The following is a 19,354-nucleotide window of genomic DNA, read 5'->3' on the forward strand; positions in this document are numbered from 1 at the left end:
TAAAAGTGAACGCTGCACCTGATGACCCCTTTAAACAAAACTGAAAATCATTAAGAAGACATTTGTCTCAAAATATATGCATCAATTTTAGCGATTCTCATTTGCTACTTAAACGTTACAATCAAGTAACCACAGAATCAACTTTGCGCTGCAGACCACGATTGTGTCAAGGATCAGACAAATTTGCATGTGCATCTTGAAAAGCGAATGTTTTGGCGTAGCCATGATTTTGTGCCATCTAGTGGTTTAGAGGAAAATAATACCCCAGGGTGTACTCTATATAAATGAATTAACCTCCATCTGTTCTTTTATCCCAGAAGAAAAGTTCCTAACTGTTCAGGTTTCCAGCACTGAGCGTGAGCCACGACACCACACCACTCCCGTTTTCTAAGTAACATTTCTTATTTAACACTATGGCTGTCTGTCTTATTTTCTTCTTTCTGAAGCGTATTGCAAACGTACAAGACTAATGAGTGACTAACTGGAGTGAGCTGGATTGTCCTCAGTGCTCTGGGAAACAAGTGTGTTTCTACAGATCCACGAATGAGCTCACTTTTCCCAGCTGTATCATCTGCGAATGGTCTGGTGCAGCTTTGCAGGGGAAAATTTCCTTGAGTGCCCATAGCAGGTGTCCGTCTGAACTGTTCACCTTGAGCTAACATCAGTCAGTTTGACTAGGCTCCTCTCTAACGGAGCCAGCGCTATCATGGTTACTTCAGTTGTTGACTGTTGATGCAAGAGTTTTCCTTTCAATCTGCATCCATGTCGTTAATGGATTCAAGGAGCAGAGTTCGAAAACACTGTTCTGTGTCATTCCACTAAATCACATCAGCCTAATCAACAGCGTCTAACATCTGATAGGAATATCCTCCAGGTCTTGTCTATGGATGAGTGACACCAGGAGTTTGTGGTTTGTGGTCTGTCAGAAGTCTAGAACTTCCCAAGCCAAAATATTTCTCGAAATGTTCCCGGGCCCACACATGTGCAAGGCGCTCTGCGTTGTATTTGTGCATACCTTGTCTACACATCTGTCAGTGGTCTGGAGTAGTGTGAAACAGGCGGCTGTCCGCTGCTCTTACTGCTCGTGTCAGCTGACACTGCGGTGGGCGTACGACGTCTTAGTACGCGGTGATGAGTGACTGACTCTTCTGCAATATACCCGAAATCATGTTTATCAGATTAACAGTGTGTAACAACTAAAGGCTGGCATGTACGTAAAGAACTTGGAACTTTTAAACAATTCTCAGTTTGTTTTATGATTCAACCTTTGGTGCAAATTTGGGGAGGGATCAGTTGTTTTACTTAAGATGGCAGATGAAGGTGCAGTCATTTCAGTCAGTCATTATTTTGCAATTACATTTGGTGCAGCATTATATTTTCTAAAGCTGTAACAATAAATACATACGCTACCAGTCAAAAGTTTTTGAACAGTAAGATCAGTAATGTTTTTTAAAGAAGTGTCTTCTGCTAACCAAGCCTGCATTTATTTGACCCAAAGTACAGCAAAAACAGTAACATTTTGAAATATTTTTCTATTTGAATATATTTTAAAATGTGATTTACTCCTGTGATAAAAGCTACATTTTCAGCATCTTTATGCCAGTCTTCAGTCACATGATCCTCCAGAAATCACTCTAATATGCTGATTTGCTATTCAAGAAACATTATTATTGTTATTATCATTATTATCAATATTTAAAACAGTTCAGTACATATTTTATTCAGGATTCTTTGATGAATAGAAAGATCCAAAGATCAGCATTTATCTAAAATAAAAAGCTTTTGTAACATTATACACTATATTGTTCAAAAGTTTGGAGCTGGAATATTTTTTTTTTATATATTTTTTTTAGTATTATTTTAATTATTAATTATTTATTATAAAGTAGTATAGAAATTAATACTTTTATTCAGCAAGGATGCTTTAAATTGATCAAAAGTGATCATAAAGACATTTATAACTTTACAAAAGATTTCTATTCATGAAAGAAACCTGAAAAAATGCTAAAAAATCAGCTTTGACATCACAGGAATAAATTAAATTTTAAAATTTATTTTAAATAGAAAAAGTATTTCAAAATTGTACTGTTTTTGCTGTACTTTGGATCAAATAAATACAGGCGTGGTGAGCAAAAGAGACTTCTTTTAAAAACATTACAAATCTTGTAACTGGTAGTATTAGTATTAGAATGTTTTATGACTTTTATTACAATTACTACAATAATTCTGTTACAATTATTCATAGGATCATACAATGCATTATAAGACATAATTAATGCATTAAACTACTTTTATAATGCATTATATCTAATGGCTTTAAGTAAAGTGTTACCATAACTTTGCAACTATATGTCAACTCAGTATCAGCAGACTGTTAGGTTAGGGTAAGGTTTAGGGTTAGTAGAATAAGTCGGCCTGTAAGTGCAAAATTACTCCCAGTCAGTTGCTGGAGCATCAGAATAAAGGGTTAGCAGATATTAAGCAGACAGTCTACTAATACTGTAATGACTGCTAGTTGACATGGAGTTGTTACTTGGCATGTTGTAAAGTTACTTATAGTTAGTAGAGTGTCTAAAGTGTTACCCACTTCACCTTAACCACTGCTTTAAACTTTATGAGGTCTACACATTTTTAGCACTATAATGAACTATAATCCACCATGAGATGGCTCTGACTTTTTTTTTTCTGGTCTAAAAGGCAGATTTTCTCCTTGTCTTCCACTTCCAGATCTGCTGAATCCATCACCATTAGCACTTTGTCCAATATGATGATCTTTTGCTGAAGCACTTCATTCAGCTCATGAAGTATCTTCATTATCAAGCTCTGAAAGATTTCTGGTGTACTCCTCCAGCTGAAACAGTATCTCCTGAATGACTGTATAAATATGGTTAATTTTGCTCTCTCTTTACACAACGGGATTTGTTAGAAACCACCGGCCAGATCTATTGATGTGAACGTCATAACTCTTTAGAAAGAATCTCCTCGGTTGTGGGAAAAACTAACTTCTCATGTCTTACAGCCTGGTGTTATTTTTTTAGGTCAACCTTTGTTGTAATTCTGGAGTGGCCTGATGTCACTTTTATTAAAACAACCTGAACAGAAAAAGCAGCCATGTGAGCTTAATAGCCATCATCTGTAACCTTTCCATGCTTTAAGCTCATGTCTGCTCTCTCTCTCGCTGTTCTGGTCAGAATCGCACATACGGCTTTGTTTTTATTCCCAGGTTCAGTTATTCATTTACTTACTCATTTCTCAGACCTTAGCTTTGTTGTATTTAGAAGCTGCATATGATTTAAGACAAACTGTCTATCTTTAGACAGCAAAACACTGCAAATTTTATGATGCCACTAATTTGAAGTAATGTACGTTGTGCTGTACTAGTGCTCACATCAATTTAACGTCAACGTTTCTTATGTAAAAAAAAAAGAGAATTTTTTAACATTTGCTAACATTGTCCTTTGGCTCTGCTCGGGTGGCTTTATAATCACATGAGCTCTGCTTTCCCATGAGATATTGCCATAATTACTGAGGTCATTTACATCATGTTCCAGATTAACCTTGTGCCACTGAATTAAGACAAATTTCTTGTCATTATAAAATGTACATCTACATTACACATTATAAATAGGACAGTTCTGACATAAATGCACATCTGTGATGCACATTCTATAGCAATGCACCAAGCTGCTATACCACTTAGCAACCAAAAACAAACAAACAAACAAACAAACAAAAAAGTATTTGCCTTTCTTTTTTTCATAACAGTCCACCACTTCTGGGGGAAATTTAAATATTGTGCATTAAAAAAAAAGTTCTACCACCCTGTCTATCAGGGCTTTTTGCAGTTATTGAAAAGCTTTTTTCTTTCTTTTTAATGATTTTCTTTGTCATTTTCAGGTTGCAATCTGTGCAGGTTTGTCTTATGCATCTGCAAGTTGTCAGCTTTTTGAGAAAAATGTTGCTTTAATATATTGTTAACGCAGACTGAACTTCATAAAGTCATTTCCACCCTGATGTATATTCGAATTGTACAAGCGAAGTACTTGACATACCATTTGACCAACCTAAGATAACTATAAAATCAACCGTAGCTGGGTCTTTGCGTAACTGGTTATTGTTTGGAACGGGTCCACACGTCTATTAACATCACAATGAGTCTGCAGTTTTGCTCAAGGATGATTAAGCTTCATACTGGCGTGCAAGATCACATAAATTCAGACTCAAGGTTCATGTTTAGAAACAGTGTTGAGTGAAGCGTGAGGTGCATGTCTGCGGCGCTGTCTGTTGGCTTGAATGGCAGATAAGGCATGAAAGACAGAGCAGATGTTGAGAGCTGTTTCTTAGCGAGCACTCAATAGATTGTGCAGGTCTGGGCTTTACATGAACCCTCCCTAAACACTTCCTGCAATATTAGACTGTGGGGATACTAGTGAAATGTGGCCCGTAGCAGCGTATGTCCAGGATCGAGAGGGCTGGGTACGGGTGTGAATTTATCATTTGTCTGTGAGTCAGCCTCTGGAATGACATTTGCCATTTGATTTTAAGTCACTGGACACGGATGTCCCATAGATTCTTGTACGTTTTCTGTTATATTGGTGCTCAGTTGACAATGATATCCTGTTTCCTGTGAACATGTGCTCTACTGAATCCATGGTCTGTTCTTTTCCAAAACACCTGCTATATCATAATCATACAGTAGATCCCATAAGAAAAGAACATTTATTTAATATCTATTGTTTCTTCTTGGTGGTATGCTACATTGAGACCAAATGCAGTTTAAATTCAGTCTTTTCAGATTTTTCCAGAAGGTTTCTGTGTTTCACACAAAGTCTGTAATAAAAAAAAAGAGATTTCTCATTTTCTTTTAAAATGTTTCAAAGAGCTATGAGATTCATGTTAATTTTATAGAATTTTAAGAGAACCATTTGAAAAATTTGATATACAGTCATGGCCAAAAATATCGGCACCCTTGCAATTCTGTCAGAAAATGCAACACCTCTCACAGAAAATTGTTCCAATTGCAAACGTTTTAGTATTCACATGCTTATTGTTTTTGTTTGCAGTGCAACAACACACACACACACAAAAAAAACAAAACAAAAAAAAAACAGAGAAGTAAAGTCAAACTTGTTAAATTTTCACACAGAACTCAAAAATGGACTGGACAAAATTATTGACACCTTGTCAAAATTGTACGAAATAATTGCTTTTCAAGCATGTGATGCTCCTGTAATTTGCATTTAGACACACCTGTGGCAAGTAACAGGTGTGGGCAATATAGTAACCACACTGGCAACCAGTTAAAATGGAGAAAAGTTGAGAAAAGAAAGAAGTGTAAAGAGTTCTCTGTGGATTTGAGAGAAAAATTGTGGAAAAACATGGACAATCTCAAGGCTACAAGTCCATCTCCAGAGATTTTAATGTTCCTGTGTCCACTGTGTGCAATATCTTTAAGAGGTTTACAGGCAATGGCACTGTAAAAATTACAACAAAGGATTGTTTGAATGGTGGGTAAAGAACCCAGATTAACTTCCAAACAAATTCAAGCTGATCTGCAGACACAGGGTCAGCTCATACTATTTGTCAAAAAGGGACACTATGGTAGGAGACCCAGGAGGACACCACTGCTGACACAAAGGCATAAAAAAGCAAGACTGGAGTTTGCCAAAACTTATGTGACAAAACCACAATCCTTCTGGGAGAACGTACTGTGGACAGATGAGACAAAAGTAGAGCTTTTTGGTAAAGGATATCATGACACTGTTTAAAGAAAAAGAAATGAGGCCTTCAAAGAAAAGAGCACAGTCCCTACAGTCAAACATGGTGGAGGTTCAAAGATGTTTTGGGGTTTCTTTGCTGCTTCTGGCACTGGATGCCTTGACTGTGTGAACAGTATCATGAAAACTGATGATTACCAAAAAATTTTGGGGCACAACATACTGGCCAGTGTCAGAAAGCTGTGTCTTCACCAGAGGTCATGGGTCTTCAAAAAGCACTCAGAAATGGTTACAAACAAAGCGCTGGAGAGTTCAGAAATGGCCAGCAATGAGTCCAGATCTGAATCCCATAGAACACCTGTGGAGAGATCTCAAAACAGCAGTTGGGAGAAGACATCCTTCAAATCTGAATGACCTGGAGCAGTTTGCAAAAGAAGAGTGGTCCAAAATTATGGTAGAGAGGTGTAAGAAACTCATTCATGGTACAGGAAACAATTGATTTCAGTTATTTTTTTCCAGAGGGGATGCTACCAAATATATTAAGTTAAGGGTGCCAGTAATTTTGTTCAGTGCATTTTTCTGGTTATGGGTGGAAATGTATCAGATATGACTTTTCTTCTGTTTTGTTTTTTTTTTTGTTTTTGTTGTTCCAATGCAAACAAAAAATATATAATCAACAGTTTTCTGAGAGAAGGGTTGCATTGACAGAATTGCAAGGGTGCCGATATTTTTGGCCATGACTGTATAGCTTACAAAATCCCAGTGCAATCCCATCTAGAAATTTTTCATGTTTTGGGTATGTTTTCAGCTGCAAGTTTTGTTTTTGTTTCCAGAATGTTCTGCTAAAAGGTAGGATAACATTCTCCAAAACATTCTAAAAAATGTTTATTGATAACATAGTTATCAGGTTTTGGTTGAAAGTGAAAACCCAACATTTGTTTGATGTCAAGCTCCAACGTTATTAATTAACTTCAAAAAACAGCATTAACATCTTCACTTATTATGAACCAGATTGGCTTTTTTTTTCTGTCATACATTCACAAAAGTTCTTATTGAGATTAACAGAGGATTAGATGTTGACAGAAATTGTTTGGTTTGTAGTCACCATTATGGTGATCAGTAGTTGGGCAGTTTGACATGACTTTTCAGTGTTAGTTTTTATTTGACTGCTGTAACTATGCTGGTTATAGGGAAAACATTCACATTATCACATTATGCTGGCTACTTGTTGATGTTAAATATATTATTGTCATGCAGCTGATCAACTGATCTCATTCAGTCTAATCTATGCTATTAATTTTACATTAGTGAGTGTAGCAATGTGCTTCAACAGCATGAGATCCAGCAGTGTTTCAATCAGATAATCTGTTTTACTATCAATTTAAAAACACATTGTTCATGAATCACTTTGAACTACTGAATACTTGGACACACACAGACCTCAAGAATCAGTGTATAAATCTCAACAGTGGTGACATGCTTTATGCCACATTGCATTCTGTGAGCCATGAATGAGTTTTGTACAATGCATTGCAACATGAAGCATGTCACCATTGCTGAGATTCATTCACTGATTCTTGAGTCCTAATGACAAAGATTATTTTTATTATTATTTAATTTTTGAAATGGTCTGCTTAAAACATTGCTGAATAATATATATAATATAATAACGTGCAACAAATACCATAGATTCAATTGGTTGGAGACTGCTACATGATGATAATATCTTTATCATCAGCAAGTAACCGGCATAATCTAACCACATGTTCTCTTGCTGTTTTTGCCATAAACTTAGTTGCAGCAGCTAGAGAAAAATGTTGAAAAGTCAAGGGTGAAACTGCCCAATTAAACACTGACAAAACTATTGCTTTTAAACAGATATTAACATCTGAATCTCAATAAGACCATTTGTACATGTAAGACAGAAGTAAAGTCAGTCTGATTTATAAATAAGTGAAGCTGGTAATGCTGTTTTTGGAGTCATTTAATGAAGTTGGTGCTTCATCAAACAAAGGTCAGGTTTTTCCTTTCAACCAAAATTTGACATCTGAGCAACATTTGAGTCCACATCTAATGTCCAATGGGAGGCTTCCCATATTAAATATTTATTAGAATGTTAGGGGATCATTTTCTACATTAGAAACATTTGTAGAATGTTTTTAGAGAATGTTATCCTGCCTTTTAGGAGAACATTGTGGGAACTAAAATAAAACTTGTCACTGAAAAGATTACCAGAACATAGCATAATGTTCTCAGAACATTCTTAGAACAATAACATTCCTAGCTGGGATAGTGTTCTTGACACAAAACATTCTTCTTTGCTGTTTGCAGGATGAGAATAAACCATAATTGCATTAAACTGTAGTTTGAACAAGTATGTTTATTTAAATATGTAAATTAAAAATGAAATATTTCCCCCCCCCCCAAAAAAATCTCTCTCTTTTTTTTTTTTTTTTTTATGAACAATCTTATCATATGATAGTCAACAAATAATTTTACGTTTAAAATCTCATTCTCTGTTCTGCGAACTCTGGCACGTGATCACCATGAACAGTCTGACTGCATGAGAAGAGCTGCACGATCATCAGATTCTCAAAGATGTTTTGTTGGGGCACGGGCGGCCAAATTAAATGATGTCTTTCATTCCGTGCTTGCTCTTTTATGACCTTTATATGAGAACTTAGCTCATTTGTCACCACATCCTTTTGTTTCTTTGCCAACTTATGTTGTCAGTGTCTCACCTGAGCTGACCTTCAATCCTCCACCCAGCACATAAAATGATGTGATGACCACAGCCATTTGCTTTCATTTACCTCAACCATTGTCAACATGTCTACCAGCTTGTTTTATGGAGTCTTAATTTTCCCAGGAAACACTAAAATCCCTTGATAACTTCGCGATTGGGAAGTCACATACATCAACTGATGCAAGAAAGATGCAAGGTTTTCTATGAGTAATAACTCGTAAGGAAAGGAATCATAAGAACAGGAGTTCTGACAAAAATAAATGACATCATCATCAGGATTTCCCCTACCTTCCACTCACATATTAATATGGCATTTTCCTCTTATCAGGACTCATGCGAAGCCGCTAGATGAAGCGCTTTTACGATCACTGAACTCAACCTTTTCAAAAGGCTCCACACCCTCCCCATGTTACGATCTTCTGCACATGTTGCTATTTTAACAGCACAATCAAATCAGATCCTGAACAATGATCAGTTGGGTTTTCTTGGCAAGGAATTCATCTGTTGGAAACACCTGTTAATGCTAATGGTTTTCCAAAATATGATCCAATAATGCCATCAGGAATAGATTTTAATGGCATTTGATGGCAAAAAGGATAAATATCGGCATTACTTGTACCGCGGATTTGATCTGGAAAGAATGCTGCGTGTATTTATGTAATTGTGTGTCTTGTAGTTGCTGAGATCCAAGATTATTTTTATATTTTGATATATTTGGGACAGAGCTCGCAGCATTATTCTTTGGTCGATTTTATAAGCCAATATTCGGGCTGATGGTTGAAAAAGATACGGGCTTCTATTGTTTGGTTGGCATAGAAACGTGCCTTTATTTATGTGACGTGTGTCTGACATGAAAGTGGTCTTTTTCGTCTTGCATGAGTATTGAAATTCAACCCATTTCCAAGACTCTTTGATCACTGGGAAAATACTGAGCAGCTAAAACATGTTGTTTTTTGAGCTAATCTCACAGCAATCATGCTATCAGTAGTACCTTCAAAAGAATGTTTTCAGATGTTTTTATACAAATGTAAAAATGCTTGAAACATACCTTGATAACATGTGAATTTGCTGCTTCAGTGCTGATCAGTAATGTTATTCATTTTGCACAATTTCAGCTATCATTTATGCCCATAGCACAAAGGTAAGTTCGGTCACAATCCCTAAACGGGTCATGAATTGCATTTTTTAATTTTTATGATGTTCCATGAGAGCCGCTTGTCATGTTGGTAATGTGTTTTACACCAAAAGCAGTCATAATTTTTCAATAATTCCACTCTGGTTTGGACAACATGATGAGATTTTTATGTATTTAAGTGCACAATTATTTTAACAACTATTTAAAAAGAAAAAAAAGAAGCTAAAATAAAAATGCCACCAGCGGAGAGTTATTTGTATCACAGTGGGTGTTTTGAGAGAAAGAGAAATGAAAGGCATGCTGGGAGAGTGTGTGTCAGCTTGGGTTTACTGCTTCCACTAGGATACAGCTTGTTATGTTCTGGCCTCTTTGCTTACTCAGTGTTTATACTGTCTCCTTAGCTTTCCAAGACAGGCCTAATATTGTCTGTCAGTGAGCCACTTGGTGGTATTCTCTCACTGTTTTATCTCTTTTGTTCTTGTTTGACAGCTGATGCTATTGAGGTTGGGGAAATATTCTTGTAGTCACCAAGAGAGTGTGTTGACAGTGCCTTGGGCAAAGCAAGTGAAGGATTCGACTCAAGAACATCGGGGCTCTGGGTTCAAATACCTGATATGACGAGACGCTTCAGTGCGGTTTAAGGTAAATAAGCCATTTTGATGTACAGTATTTGATCAGATTATTACACTTCTAATCTAGAGGCCATATATTGTAAATCATCTGGGCTGTGTTTCTCAAAAGCTAAATCTACTTAGGCTGCTTTTGAAAAAAAAAAATGCAGCCCAGAGCTGCATGCCAGCTAACTTAAAGGGGTCATTACATGAGAAATCAAATTTGCCTTGTTCTTTGGACACATAACAGGTCTTTGAGCCTTTAAAACAAGTTTCATAGAATAAAATGTCATCCTCTTTTTAAACAAAGCATTTATTTAGTCAAGATTAAAAAACAGCTTGTTTGGATATTGTGGGATTTGTGATGTCACCGGGGCAAAACATTTGCATATGACCACCTCCACAGCAAGACACCAACAAATCTCCTAAAGTTCAACTGCAATGAAATGACACATATTTTGAAAATGTTTTACTTCATTTCATACATGTAGTCAGGAATTATAGTTTGGGAGAAGTGTAACTGGTAACGCAAGTAATCTTACTCATCAGAAACGATCTCCACTGGATCAAGCCTCGCATTGAATTGTGTTCATCTTCTGAGGTAAATTCTGGGTTATTCCTCTCACTGCGTCTTCTTCTAGAAACGAAAGTTGGCCGAGATGAACTTCCATCTTCAGGTTTGTTTACAGAGGTGATGTGGGTGTTTACATGTCTGTGTGTCTCATGTGGATGTTTATAATTTGAAAAGCGGATCCGCTTGTGGGTGTGATCACATCTGAGATAATTAGCTCAGACAGGAAAAACTGTACCTCGTGTTTCATACGGAATACTTTAGCAGAGAATATTTGTTTTCAGCGTGACTTACTTTGACTTCACTTGCTTAGACATTTCAAGCTTTCTATACATACATTTATCATGTCTGTGAGGCAAGTATTCACTGAGGTTGTTTTATTTATGTTTTTGTGAAGATAGGTGACCAAGACCGAGATGACAGAGAAGGCACCCTGTATATTTTCTTTATTTTACTAAAGCGCATTGTTTTGTTGTTATTATGACTATACACAAATAAAAGTAGACCCTTTGCAGTTTCATATGATAACTTATTTTTATCTGTACGATCAAAAATGATGGAGTATTTTTAGTTCTTTTTCATAGTCATCAAGATGCTAGTTGGGTCTTGCTGTCAGGGTGGAATGGTGGCTCATTGGTTAACACTGTTGCCTCACAGCAAGAAGGTCCTTGGTTTAAGTCCTGGCTGAGCCAGGAGACTTTTCAGAGTTTGCAGACTCTCTTGGTTTCCCTCTGAGGTAGAAATTCTCTTATGCACCTGACTTAAGATAACATGGGGCAATCTCTTGTGGCACTTGAAGCATCTCTGGCTACACTCTTTAAAATGTACACTCTTTTAGAGCATCTTTGGCGATACCATGCCAAGTCAGACATCTTGTGTCTTTTGAACACTATCACTTGGGACTAAGATCTTTAGTGTTCCACTAACCTGCTGCTCCAAAATAGATCATTTTGCAATCAAACATCAGAGATGGGTTTGACGTAGACAGAAAGCTATGTAGAAAAAAAATACCTCATTCCTACTAAACATGATGGTGGATTTGTAATGTTGCTCTAAACAACTTCCATCAAAGTTACAGCAGATAATAAATCAAAATCTGACCAACATTGTCAGAAAGCCTAAATTGGACTGTGGTTTCAGTAGATTTTTCCAGCAGGACAATGATCCAAAGTAAAACAAAAGGGTTCAGTGACCACAGAATGAAAGTTTTCAATGGACAGCAGTCCCTGTCCCAAAATCCACAGAAATCCAGTGGGATACACTATGCTTTAGCCCTGCGATGATCTGGCCATGTACTCGGGATGTTTTCCTGTCTATAGCATAGGACACTGGGATAAGCCCCAGCAAACGGTTAGGAAAATGTTCCCCCCAGTCATCATGTCATCATGGGTGTTCTGACCTATGGGGCCTCCAAGACAGGTTTGAAAACCCCTGTTCTAAAACTAGGATATCTGGAAAGATAAAAGTTTTTATTGATGAAATCTGAAGGATTACCAACCCAACACAAACACAATGGTGGTGACATTCAGCATCACATCATTAAGGGAGGGGGTGCAGAGAGATAAAAAGAAAAAAAAAATCCTGTCAAAAAGGCTGCCAACCCCTGGTGTGGAATATGACCCTTTTAAAGTGTTTTAATCATACACAAATCTGCAGCAGTCGTTAAAGGGTGTATATCAGTATAACATCACTCAGTTCCTCTGGACCGATGCCTTCTCATCCCACACACCTGCAGTATACATTACTGAGTGGATATACAGGGACAAAAACAGTGTGTGAAAATGGCTAATCTTTCCAGACGCAGTGAGAGTGTAGCTGTGTTCAGTGCATTATTAGCTGAGAGCCACAGTGCTGCGGGGCTGCTAGGGACGAGACTGTATGTTCAGCTGGCTGTGCAGGATGTTTATGAAGCGTCAAGCGCACCCCTCCAGCTCGCTGTGGCAGAGGAGCCTACTGCTGCTAACGCTATTCCCACCCATGAGCCATATATTTACAAATACCCAGCTGCCCTGCTGATTTCCCAGAGGCCACTGCTGATGGTAGCACACACTAGGTTAAGTCAGCTGTCTGTCTGCATGGAGCCAATGTAGGGCTGGAGTGAAAAATCCAAAAGTTAATTGAATCTTGACAGTAGCTGTGTGCTACCCAGGCTCACTAAAAATACTTGCTTCTATCTAGATTTCTGCAAAACTCAATAAATAAATAAAACCTATACATACAAATCGCTGCAGTTTCCAGTTGAAAGGAACACTAGAGGCAGTAAAACTCTGACAACTTTTATTCCTTTTGATACAAATTATGATTTTTGCACAACCTTTGTACAATATTATAACGCTTCATATGTATTGGTTTTCTAACACAGTAGGTTTGCTCTGTAGCTCACCCGATACGGTGCTGAACTTGTGAGGTTAAGCGCTTCTGGTACGAATCTGTTTGGCCAAACAGCTCAAACCCACATATAAGGAAGTTAAAATAGCAGGGTTGTATGAGCGGATGCGTTTTTAGATCTCTTTTGCATTCGTTAACGATATTGGGTATGTATAGGGTTGAGTTTGGTGTAAAGGGTATGTTATTATTTGAGCCTGGGTTGCCCTTTGTCGACTGTGCTGTGTTGATTAAAGCCTCAGTACATAACCTGTGAGTTAATGCCCTGATAAACTTAAAGCGAAATCAGAAAATGAACAGTTGTGTTTTTGTTTCTGTGGTTAAGAAAAACCAATAACCCTTTAGATAGTAGAGTAGACCAGGATGCAGCTGCCTAATTATTTATTAATTGTTTACATGATATTGGTCAGTCTTACAATAAATGCTGACTTACCCCCGAATTAAGCCTTTTCTCCAATCATTTTCTCCAGGTTCATCGAATGACCAAAATTCTCCTATCTGACTTAACGTCCCATCTGTGAAGGCCATCACATGAACCCATCCCATTTATTCCAGGAGTTTCCTATCTATTTATGAAAAAGCCATCAGTGTTCACGCTTCTTAATCCCTAGGCTTTCATTATTCCTGGGAAGCTTGCGGTCACCATAGAAATCAAGAGAACGAAACAGTAAAACAAAACAAGAAAGGGGCAATCATCACAGAAGGGGAAAAAGTAGACACAGAAAAAAAGAAACACAAAGAAGGGAACAATTGGGAAAATTCTCCAAAGGTCAAAGCGCTGGTTCGAAGAAGAGAAAAAAAAAGGCAGCCATGAAAGTGTCAATGTGTAGTGTGTGACGCACTGCTGAAGCTGGGTTCGCCTGCTGTAGCAAATGGGTCTCAGGGGCTCTTTATTTCTGAAGCTTGACTGCAATTTGGAGAACAAATACAGTGGTCCCGCGCAACGATGTGCCAAAGTTGACAGCCTTCTGGAGGAGTGATACGGGGTGGACCTGTTCGCCCCATCCTACGAGTCGATCTCCAGAGGTGCGCATCCAGCCCGTGCTGCTTGATGTCGCCGCCGCCCATGCTGGGGGCCAGTCCGAGCTGGGTTTAATTGCAGCGACACTCTCTTTCCATCGGCTCGGCTCCGACAGCTGATTTATTCCCAGGCAGGGTCTGGTCCCCATTGATAGACCAGTAAATGCTTTGACAAGAAAAGTGTTTCTAATGAATTGTGGCCATAGAAACCAACAAATCAAAGCAAGGACTGAAAACAAATTGGTTTTGGGGGACATCAAAAAGGATCCAAAGTGCTGAGACAATTTCCCCCGATCGCTATGGTTGTTCAGTGCGTAATAAGAAACATTTTAACAGAATGGTACCGTAAAATCATAATCTGCGTATTGTGAAGTGTTAATGGGTGAAACGGAGGGCAAAAATGCGGCATGTTTATGAATCAGCCAACAGCTTTTGTTCCCTTACGGTCACAAACCTTATACACCCACTGAGTGACTAAGTGAAAAATCCACAATTACTTGTCTCTCAAATGTCAGGTTGTGAAATGCCAAGGGCTGCTCTAATAAGATAAATATGTCTTTTCCATAAATTGACTCTTCCCTGGTAACACACATGCGTTTGATGAAACTAAATCATGTCTCTATCTTCATTTGATTTGAAACGAATGACCTTTTTTGGAAGGAAAATATTGTTGCCTAAGGGCCAATAGTTTCACAGGATGGGTTGGTGAAGGGAAAAAATCATAAGCTGTTACAAACCTTCTGAGATTTTATTGTATTGTTGGCTTAACATCATACACTGATGAAACCATTTCTAGTGTCATTTATGTAGTTAGCAGAGTTTTGTTGCTCGTGTGGTCACTTCATCGTCATTCCATTTGGTTATGTGTGAATTTATGCAAATGAATGCAAACTAATGCAACTGAAAAACATGAGTTAATACAGTAGTATGTGATGTCTTTGTGCTCAATAGTAAAACCTGTATGAGTTGCTCACTGCTAGAAATGTGAACATTCCATACTGGTAAGTCAACACTGTCTCATGGCAAGTCATAATGATTTTACATTTTGGCAAACTGGTGGCAAATTCGTGGTTTGAGAAACTTGAAATATGTGTGAGAAAGTTCTATTTCACAAAATTGCTGATTGCATGGATTCTCTTATTAAGATGACCCGTGGAAGATTTCTGTGCACAGATTAATGTGACTGTCTATATTGTCTATGTTTCAGGTGTCAATGTTTGTGTTGTTCTGGAGTCTTTCCTTGTGTCGTCCATGCGCTTCTCTGGCCCTGACTCCTTGTTTCCTTGTACCACGTCCCCTTGTTTAGTCTCATCCCATTTTTTATTTTGTGCTTGTGTGGTTTCCTCTCTATCATGTTTCCTTTCCTCTTGTGTTGCCAAATTACGTTGTGTCAAAAGTTCTAGTCTGTCTCCTCTCGTCATTTTCTCTAGTCCTCCAGTTCTGGAGGGCTGCTGTTTAGAGTTTAGCTCCATACCTAATCAAACACACCTGAAGAATCTACCCTAAGTCTTCAGGACTGCTTGAAAATCACAGACAGGTTGTAAGCCTTATACAACCATTGAGTGACTAACTGAAAAGGTCTGCAATTACTCATCTCTCAAATGTCAGGTTGTGAAATGCCAAGTCCTTCTCTAATGAGATTAATATGTATTTTCCATAAGTTGATTCTTTCCTGGTTACACTCATGTATTTGGTGTAACTAAATCATCTTTATCATCTCTCTGTCTTCATTTGATTCAGACCAAATGACCCATTTGTTTTGAGTCCAGTGAAGATAGTGTTGCATGTTAAGGCCTAATAGTCTGTTAGATCATGCCTCCATGCCAGAAATGTCAGAACCAGCCCCGGACGCCAGATGCTGTCAGAAAATATGTTTTTTGTCTGGTAGCAGAATAACTAGTCAGCAAAGTTGTCTAATACCCAAATCCTGTTAACAGCAAGTCTTGTCTGGTACATAAAACTATATTAACAGTCTTCTATCAGCCAAGAAGTTGACTGAGCAAAGCCAGAGAAGAGCAGAAACAGGAGATAAAGTGATGATGATAAAAAGAGCAGAGTTTATTGAATAATCTTAGTTGTGCATGTTTCAATGTTTAAACTTTGTCTGACCAGCACAGATTTAACAAGTGTTATTTTACCACAAGCAATAACAATGGAAAATTACTGCACAACATCGTTTTGTGACGGTAAAAAAACTTGAAATGGAGACATATTATTATCTCTACTCATGAAGACGCATAACTCCTGAAACCACACAATCATAAGACTGAACAACAATGGAATAATAATACCAAAAAATACATATGTATATATATATATATATATATATATATATATAAAATGACAATCAATGAATAAATCAATGAAATTAGTATATACATTTCTAAAATGATTATCATAAATAATTATATGTTTAAATGGAATAATAAAATGAAAAAAAAACAAAACATATATATAGTGTTTCAAACTTGGTTACAACGTTGACATAAGGCCATAAGTGTAGCTTGCGGAGGAGCAACATTTTTGGAAGTAAGTAATATTTTAAAAGTAAATATGCATAAAATGTAGTTATTTTAAAATTGTTATTTTGTAAATAAATAAATTAAATCAAACTTACTAATGCCTCCCCCAATCTCATTTGTGCAATAAATTTCAAAGTCTGACTAACTTGAACCTGATGTAAAATACTTTTTGCCAAAATTACATTCATTAATAGGTTTGTGCCTTTAAAAGTGCAAAATGTATTGTCTTAGTTTCAGCCGTCAATGTTTGTGTTGTCTATGTGCTTCTCTTGCCCTGTTCCCACTCTTAAGGTCTTGATATCTCAAAATTAAGTTCCTTTTGGTTCTTCATTTAGGGATAAATTAAGTTTAAAATACATGAGCAGTGGTATACTGTTGGCAAACATCCCAACGCCGCCCACTCTGATGAAAGCAACATTTAAATGGAAATGGAAATATGTGCTGCATGCTTTCCCTGGTGAAAAAACAGCATATGCTGGTAGGTATGTTTTGATGCTGGTTTATGCTGGTCCTTGACCAGCAACATGACCAGCATAAACCAGCAAGGGACCAGCTTAAACCAACATTAAAACATACCTAACCAGCATCCCAGCATCAATTAGCCTAATTGATCCCAGCATCAAATTAGCCTAATTTTAGCGATGCAACCCGGAGAACCGCTTCACTGAGCCACAGTGCTGCAGGTATAAAAACAAGCACTGACTGGAGTGGCCGCAATCTACTCCGGTGGCCACGTCAGAACCGTAACGTGCCGCAGAAGTGTGCAGTGTGTGGTAAGAGATTTATTCATCATACAGTGTAGATAGCTTCACTTATAATGCAAGTGTTTTTTAAAATGCATAAACTTGAACTAGACTGGGCTAGGCTAATCAGTGAAGATGTTCTTTCATAATGTTAGGCTGCTTTTAGCCTTATGCTGGAACTGGTTTTGGGCAATGAAACTAAGTATGTATATAATTAAATAAATTAGCACAATAATATCATGTATCGGAGATCTCACAGGCTGACGATAGGACCCAACACTACCGTATTATGTACTCACCCTCCATGCATCCTAGGTGTATATGACTTCCTTCTTTCAGACAAATGCAATCAGAGTTATATTAAAAAATTATCCTAGCACTCCCAAGCTTTAGAACAGCATAGACGGGTGTTTTTCTTCATCAGTCCAGAACAAGTCCAATGAGGTGCATCCATCCATAATAAAGAGTGCCTCACACGACTCCGTGGAGTCAATAAAAGCCTCCTAGCTGTAGCGAATCAATACATTTTTGTAAGAAAAATATCCATATTTAAAATGTAAGAATCACTTTAATCTAGCTAACAGTTGTACACGGAACTTGCTGCTTGGCAAGTGGTGTGGCAGTACTGAAACACTGTCTAAGCTGTTTGCCAATAACAATGCAGTGGGGCAGCTAACCAATCACAACACATTTTGTTTTTCGGAAGGCGGGACTTCATTAAACCCAGAAATAATCGAGCCATTTGTGCCAGGCTGGGAGAAAGGTATTGTAAAAATGTAAATTATGTTAAAAATAATGCGTTTCTCAAACCACCAAGCCTGAAAGCATGTTTTAGTACACCCCCAAATTAAAATCAAGACTTTGTAAAAGAGCATAATTGGACCCCTTTAAAAGCATCTGATCATAGCATCATGGATATGTTTGCACAAGCTCTGCAAATTAGCAGTATTAACATGGCACTTTATTCAATATATTGCTTAAAGGAAATCAGCAGTATTAAACATGAAAAACAGTGTCAGTGTCTTTATTTGCTACTATAAAGGCCTTTATCCTTGTCCAGTCCTCATTTTGGTAATTGAGCTCACCTGTGCCTTGTTTGCTTTCCTCCCTAAATACTTGCTTCCTCTTGTGTTGGCTAGACTAGAGTCTGTCTATTGTAGTCATATGCTCTAGTCCTCCAGTTCTGAAGGGCCGCTGTCCTTGAGCTTTAGGATTGCTTGAAAAGATGGAACTAAACTCTGCAGGACATTTACCCCCCAGGATGGAAGATGCCCATGCCTCCTCAAGTCTATCTGCTCTAGTAATTTCTTGTGTATTGTTTCACCCCACTGTGTAGCGTCAATTGTTTTTTAGCGCTCTGGCCACTGTAGTCGGCTCTGTTGTATTGTTTCAGCACCCTGTCCAGTCCTGTTCAAATCCACAGAATTTCCATCCTTGCCTGTCTTTCTCTGCCCAGTTGGAGCTTTCATTTGTTGGGGCCACCTCTACTCATATCTGCCCTACCTGCATTATCCTGACTTTTATCTGTCCGAGCTCCTGGTACTGACTGTCCATCCTGATTTTTTGGTAACATCTCCCTGCCTGGCTTTGTCCCTCTCCAATTCTCAAGGGAGTATATCTGTGATGAACATATCAGTAATAACGAAGAGTTAGTGGGGCAACAATGCTAAAATCATGTGAAGAATGTAACTGGGTTTTACAGAGCTGGTGGCTGAACTTGTGCTGATTCCCAGACTGCCACTATAATCCCCCCAAAAACTGTGGAAATAACTCTAATATTTTTAACAGACTTCAGCGGAAAAAAATAATATAATCTCTGGCAAACGTGGGAAACAGGTGGGTTATCATTGCTAGATTCATCATTAGTTTGACGGTTTGATTCTGCATAATCCAGCACTTTCCAG

General features: G+C 37.8%; 1 long non-coding RNA gene across 1 annotated transcript in view; it reads left to right on the plus strand.

The window, feature by feature from the left end:
* LOC127176486 (uncharacterized) overlaps positions 1-13,706 on the plus strand; it is a 44,095-nt gene extending 30,389 nt beyond the window's left edge. The window contains exons 3-5 of the long non-coding RNA XR_007829105.1: positions 10,088-10,240; positions 10,759-10,886; positions 13,636-13,706. This is a non-coding gene — a long non-coding RNA (uncharacterized LOC127176486). The remainder of the gene's footprint in view (positions 1-10,087; positions 10,241-10,758; positions 10,887-13,635) is intronic.
* Positions 13,707-19,354: the final 5,648 nt, after the last annotated feature.

The sequence above is a fragment of the Labeo rohita genome, chromosome 14, assembly GCF_022985175.1.
Source record: "Labeo rohita strain BAU-BD-2019 chromosome 14, IGBB_LRoh.1.0, whole genome shotgun sequence".
NCBI lineage: Eukaryota > Metazoa > Chordata > Actinopteri > Cypriniformes > Cyprinidae > Labeo > Labeo rohita.